A 7,485-nucleotide genomic window follows, 5' to 3' on the forward strand; every position below is an offset into this window, starting at 1 on the left:
TCCGACCCTAGAGGATATCAAGAATATCTAGCATCAAAATAATTATTCAAACAAGATTTTATCCACGATCTCCACCCAGCTTGAGAGTATCGAGGGAAAAATCTCAAAAAATTCTTGTACTCTGCAAGAACAAGTTGGCAGCTCTGTACCGAAAGTCGATGTGTCAATCCCAATACTCAGACCGGCAAACCTCGACGTATTTACAAAGAGGATTTCAAAAGAAGAGGCCGCGATGGCCAAAATAGAACAAAAGTTGGATAGAATCCTAAATCCTTGGATAACACATCAAGATTCATCTGTTAATGTCGTTAACAATGACGACGAAATTCAAGAATTCAAACACGTGATTTTAGATGAGGTAGAAGAGCCTCTCTACAATCGAATTGAAAGAATCTCCAGGAGAAGTCAAAATAATACCAGTAATCAGAAAAACTGGTATCCTCAACCGTCTTTTCCGAATATTCAATTCGAAGAAAAGTCTCTACAAACTCAAGCTCATTACGATGGTCTACCAATATATGAATGGAATATCGATTGATTATCCAACTATCAAATAATGAATGTTGTCAATAAAATGATGATGGCCGCAGGCACGTATAAATTACAGGGCCATAAATTCGACCATCAAATAGCTTAAATTTTAGTGAATGGATTTATCGGGCAACTCAAGGACTGGTGGGACAAATATCTTGATGACGCAACTCGCCAACAGATATTAAGCCACCGTGTCATTAGGACAACTACTCAAATCATCAAAGAGGAAGGTCCATCAACTAGGACCGAAGTACAACATGAAAGGGTAGAGGATGCTGTCAACACCCTCATTTATACCCTTATAGAATTCTTCGTTGGCGACCCCTTGAAATACCAGGAAAGATCCGCCGAAATACTCATGAACCTGAAGTGCCCCACTTAGGAGATTTAAGGTGGTACAAAGACATGTATTTGAGCAAAGTTCTTATTAGAACAAACAGTTCGTTGGAATTATGGAAAGAGAATTTTGTCAATGGACTACCAAAACACTTCTCAAGAAGAATCAAAGACTGTCTTAAGACAAAGTATAATGGAACAATTCTATGGCAGACTTTGTCATACAGATCAATAGCATCCTTCATCATAGAAGAAGAACTCAGACTTTGCAATGAGTCAAAGATTCAAAACAAGCTCAATTCTTCGATATCAAATAGAAAAGAGCTTGAAAGATTTTGCAATCAATATGGATGCAAGGGGATAGAGGCCCCCTCAACCTCTAGAAGGAAGAAGGTTAAGACGCATCCAAAGCCTTATAATTCATACAGGCCCAGAGAAAAGTATCGAAAAAAACTAGTACATCTCAAAAGCCAACATATTCAAGAAGAAAGTATACTCCCACAAAAACCCATAGAGGAAAGAAAAAGCAAACTTGCTTCAAATGTCGAGAAGAAGAACACTATGCTAACAAGTGTCCGATAAGAGGATAGATCAATGAGTTGGATATAGATCAAGAGCTGAAAAATCAGCTACTACGACTGGCTCTAAACGACTCAAAACAATCAAGCGAGGGAGAAATCCTCGAACTCCAAGAAGAATCCGATTCATATTCTAGCACAGAATATGAATCACGACAGGAAGGAAAGAGGACGTGCGAAGGATGCATAAATGTCCTTACAAAGGAGAAAAAGTTCAAGATCCAGAAATTCAATAGAAAATCGCTCAACGACTCAGAGATGCCATGACAATCTCTAAGCCACCTGAAAGGGAAGAAAGAAATCCCTACAGACTTCAATCAGTTCTCCAAAGGTTTGAAAAAACGAGAGAACTCACTACTCAAGACCTACAAAGAGAGATTAATAATCTCAAACAAGAAGTACAGGCATTAAGATCTGGAACCATGTCAGAATCCTATATGCTTCGCCAAGAAGATCTCAATCTTGAGGAACAGCTGCCAACTCGTGCTCGCACTACTCAGATTCATGTTGAGCTCGCCACGTCCAAGAAACGAGATCAATCTGCTGTAAATTATTTTCGCAAGATCAAAGGGCTAGCCACCGAGCTGGCCACCGCCGGCTCTGCCTTGCAGGATGATGATGTGATCGCGTATCTTCTCGCTGGTCTTGGCCCTGACTATGATCCCTTCGTCACCTCAATGACTACCAAGAGTGAAGCCCTCACGCTTGATGATGTGTTTGCACATCTAATGACGTATGAAGCTCGCCAACTACAACACCAGGCTGAACTTCAGTTAAATCTGGGATCTTCGGCCAATTATACTGGTCGTGCTGAACTTCAGTTAAATCTTGGATCTTCTGCCAATTATGCTAGTCGTGGTGGTCAGTAGAAGAATCATGGGCGTAGGGATCGTGGTCGTGGTCGTTCTCAAGGTTATGCACCCTCTCGTTCTGTTCGTGATCGTCGTGGCCCTTCTGCTCGTCCTTCCTGCCAGATTTGCGGCAAAGTGGGGCATACTGCTATCCGCTGCTGGCATAGGATGGATGAGTCCTATCAAGATGAACCTTCTTCTGCTCCTCCTATGGCACTGACGGCTACTTCCTCTTACAAGATTGACCCAAATTGGTACAGCAACACAGGCGCTACGGACCATATCACCAGTGACCTGGATCGTCTCGCTGTGCGTGAACGTTATCATGGAGGTGAACAAGTTCAAGTCGGCAATGGAGCAGGTTTGCGTGTTTTGCATACTGGTCATTCTCTAATTAATACTGCTACTCGTCCTCTTGCATTGCGTAATATTTTGCATGTGCCTGAAATTTCCAAACATCTTCTTTCCGTTCATAAATTTTCTCGTGATAATGACGTATTTTTTGAATTCCATCCTTGGCATTTTTCTATAAAGGATCGACAGTCGAGGAAAAGTCTCCTAAATGGGAGGTGTGAATCTGGTTTTTATCCTATTAAGCCATCCGATGTCGATAATCTCAAGCAAGCCTTGGTGAGCAGATCTACTACTCACGCCCAATGGCATGCACGTCTTGGACATTCTTCATCTCAAGTAGTAAAATCAATTTTGCGTCTAAATAATATTTCGTGTGCTAGTGAGTCATCTTTGTCAGTTTGTAATGCGTGTTAGTTAGCAAAAAGTCATCAATTACCATATACTTGTTCTTCCCATAGGTCTTCGTCACCTTTGGAACTTATTTTTCGGATGTTTGGGGCCCTGCACCTCCATCTGTTGGGGGTTTTAAATATTATATTAGTTTCATTTATGATTTCAGTAAATTTTCGTGGATCTATTTGATGCATGATCGTACAGAAGCTCCTCGTATATTTTTGCAATTCCAAGCTCATGTTGAGCGCCTCCTAGATACTAAAATCAAGTGGGTTCAATCTGATTGGGGTGGGGAATATCAGAAAATTCATAACACATTTTTTCGTTCCCTTGGAATTGGTCATCGTGTTTCGTGCCCTCACACACATCAACAAAATGGGTCTGCTGAACGCAAGCACCGTCATATTGTTGAAACTGGCCTAGTCCTTCTAGCCCATGCTCATGTACCTATTAAATTTTGGGACGACGCGTTTCTTATAGCCACATATCTCATCAATTGTCTTCCTACTCGTGTCATCGATAAAAAATGCCCCTTAGAGCTTCTTTTTCATACCCCACCAAATTACTCCTTATTAAAAAAATTTGGGTGTGCTTGTTGGCCTCATCTTCGTTCTTATTACAAACAAAAGCTCTCTTTTCGATCAAAGGAATGTGTCTTTCTAGGCTACAGTTCTTTACATAAAGGGTATGAGTGTCTTGACACCGATTCTGGTCGTGTCTATATGTCTAGAGATGTCATATTTGATGAAAATATTTTTCCATTCAAGAGAGCCCCACCTAATTCTTCCCCAATCATGCAGTCGACGCATAATGCCCCTAATTTGTGCACCTTGCATTTGGGTAATAGCAGTACTAATTTGGAGAATGATCACATGCATATGCCTGGGCCTACAAACTCTTTGGATGCAGAAAATTTGGTGTCTACATCAGCTTCGAAATTGCTGCAACAATCCTCCGCGTCGCTGCCATGCGAATCGGCGTTGGTTGTTCCGCCAATGATTGAGGCCTCGGCTCCTCCGCCAGCAGATGATATTGCGCAATGCCCGGTCAAATCCTCGGCCGCTGGTCAACCAACTGCTGTAGCATCGGTTGCTCCCCTCGCAACGGCTGATACGGCCGTCCCCTCAAATGTGGATCCTGCACCTACTACTCATCTGTATGGTACTCGATTGAAGCACAATATCAAGAAACCCAAGATGCGTACAGATGGAACAGTAACATATCTTGTAGCTCGGTCTTCTACCTCTGAACCTACTTCACATATTACTGCTATGGAGCATCCCCTCTGGCGTCAGGCAATGAATGATGAATTTAAGGCACTTAAAAAAAATAAGACATGGCACTTAGTTCCTCCTTGTGCTGGTCTTAACGTTATTGATTGCAAATGAGTTTTCAAACTCAAGCAAATCCAAATGGCTCTATTGATCGCAACAAAGCACGCCTGGTTGCTAAAAGGTTTTAAACATAAGTATGGCGTTGATTATGATGATACCTTTAGTCCAGTTGTTAAGCCCACTACCATTCGGCTCTTATTATCTCTTGCTATTTCTCGTGGTTGAGCTATTCGGCAGATTGATATTCAAAATGCTTTTCTTCAAGGCTTTCTTAATGAAGATGTTTATATGAAGCAGCCCCCTGGATTTGTTGATTCAAAACACCCTAGTTATCTCTGCAAGCTGGATAAGTCGCTTTATGGCCTTAAACAAGCTCCGCGTGCTTGGTTTTCTCGCCTTAGCTCCAAACTATTACAGCTGGATTTTACACATTCAAAGGCTGATGTCTCTCTTTTCATATTTAACAAAACGGGCATTCAGATGTATATCCTCATCTACGTTGATGACATTATTATCATCAGCTCATCTTCTACGGCTACTGAGAAACTTCTTACACAGCTTCAGGATGATTTTGCCTCAAGGATCTTGGTATTTTGAGTTATTTTCTTGGGATTGAGGTCCGCCATACTTCCAATGGACTTATTCTGACACAACATAAATACATTCGAGATTTATTAGCTAGAACCAATATGCTCACATCCAAAGGTGTGCCCACACCTATGCTTCCCAATGAGAAGTTGTTATTGAATGGTGGTGAAAAGCTCTCACCTGAGGATACTACTCGCTATCGAAGTGTCGTTGGTGCTCTCCAATATTTGTCTCTGACACGTCCTGATATATCCTTCTGTGTCAACAGAGTGTGTCAGTTCATGTCCTCTCCGACTTCTATACATTAGGCGGCAGTCAAACGAATTCTCCGTTATCTACATGACACTATTGATATGTGTTTGTGTCTTACAAAGTCCAGCACTTATTTGTTGAGTGCCTTTTCAGATGCTGATTGGGCTGGGAATCCTGATGATCGTCGAAGCACTGGAGGCTATGTGATCTTCTTTGGTGGCAATCTTATCTCTTGGAGTTCGAGGAAACAATCGACAGTTTCTCATTCTAGTACGGAAGCCGAATATAAGGCGGTTGCTAATGCCACTGCTGAATTAATTTGGATCCAAGTCCTCTTGCGTGAGCTCGGGATCTCGCAAGCGCGAGCGCCTAGCCTATGGTGTGACAACATTGGTGCCACCTACCTATCCGCCAATCCAATCTTTCATCGACGGACGAAGCATGTTGAGGTTGATTATCACTTCGTTCGTGAACGAGTATCGACTCGTCAGCTTGATGTTCGACTCATATCTTCCAAGGATCAGCTCGCCGATATCATGACAAAGCCATTGCCAGCTCCTTCTTTTAGCTATTTTAGGCGCAATCTGAACTTAGTAGTACATCATTCAGATTGAGGGGGGGGGGGAGGTGTTAAACGTAAAATAGATCATATCTGTATATACTAAGATAATCTAGGATTTACTAGTCTGTTACCAAATCTATGATTTGAAGGGTTTGTTACCAAATCTATGATTTCATGGTTTGTTATCAAATCATAGATTTGGAATGTAATCTTCATTATACACATCTATAAATACATGAGGTCGTGACCCATATAGGTCATCGTGCCATTCAATCTAACCGTGGTTACCCATAATCATTCCAATATAACAATAATATGTTTCTTTAGTTTTAGTGGGTGTAATTGACAATGGAACCTAATTTTACTGATATAAAAGTGGAACAAGTCCAGCACAAATATTCTCATATTTACAAAATGAATTCATTGTCAACACTTTCACGGTCTCTCCTATTGTCATTGTTCTTTGCTACCCTATTTACTAACATCGATGGAAAAATCTTCCGAAACCCACCGATTACAGTAAACATAACAAATGTTCTAAGAAGTCATGATCAGCTCACTATTCACTGCAAATCTGGTGATGATGACTTGGGAGTCCATCATCTCCAACATTTGAGCGGTTACGCTTTTAGTTTTCGACCAAACTTTTGGGGCTCAACACAGTTTTACTGCACTTTCCATTGGTCTGGCTGGTCGCATTACTTTGATATATACAAGGATGATAGAGATAGAACCAAATGCAATGATACTCTATGTTTGTGGTTAGTGGTTGAACATGGTATTTGTATGTTCAACTATAAAACCAAATTGTATGATATTTGCTACACATGGCCGGCTAAATGAATATAAAAAATCAACATATCCATGAATTGGAGGGTTTTGATTATGATATTATAATAAATCGATATAAATTTGATATGGTGTATTAGTTTTAATGAATTATATTATTAAGATTTGTTAAGGTATTTCAATGCATAAAATACTTATTTATTAATTTCTTCCACTTTGATAGGAATTATTTGCCCTCATTTATGGAAATCTCCCATGATTTTTTCGAACATAAATCAAACTCAAATATGACAAGAATACAAAACCAAATTAACTTTCTTTATTTTTTTATTGGTTATAAAATTTAAACATCTCATTAGCTTTTAATGTTACGTTACTTGTATATATTATTTCGATGAAAATGGGTCCGATTTCAATGTTGGCGCAGTCTCGAAGAATATCATTATTTTTATTTGCTTATCTATTTACTATGGAATTATCAATTGAATTTATAGCCACCAAATCAAAATAATTCATTTTATAAGCTTGTTCAAATTGACATGATTAGTGTCATGGTATTACATCAATCGCATAATGGAATTTGTTTATTACGACTCTCAAGTGGTCCGATGGGCGATACTCGCATAATAAACTCAGTTTCGTTTGACCCGCAAATGCTTCCACTAATGAGAAACTGTCGTATTATAGTAGTTTGACCCATACATTTTGACCGTTTGCAAATAAGGTATGAACTACCCTAAGCATAATTTAGTAGATACGGTATGAATTAAGATCACAAAGTTCGGTAGTTCAATTTCTTTCTCCTAAAATGTTGAACTTAAAAAATGAAAATTTAGTGATCTATTGGACATAGTCTTAGGTTTACGGACCAAATAGATATAAAGTTGAAAGTTTGTCGTGGACTAAACGTATAA

At 39.8% G+C, this 7,485-nt stretch overlaps 1 non-coding gene across 1 annotated transcript; it reads left to right on the plus strand.

Annotated features, from left to right (window-relative positions):
* Positions 1-2,050: 2,050 nt before the first annotated feature.
* Positions 2,051-2,190, plus strand: LOC147790188 (small nucleolar RNA Z247). Its single transcript, XR_015423040.1, has one exon. It is a non-coding gene; the product is annotated as a small nucleolar RNA Z247 (small nucleolar RNA).
* Positions 2,191-7,485: the final 5,295 nt, after the last annotated feature.

Source organism: Cucurbita pepo, chromosome 11 (genome assembly GCF_057944985.1).
Source record: "Cucurbita pepo subsp. pepo isolate OVF chromosome 11, ASM5794498v1, whole genome shotgun sequence".
NCBI lineage: Eukaryota > Viridiplantae > Streptophyta > Magnoliopsida > Cucurbitales > Cucurbitaceae > Cucurbita > Cucurbita pepo.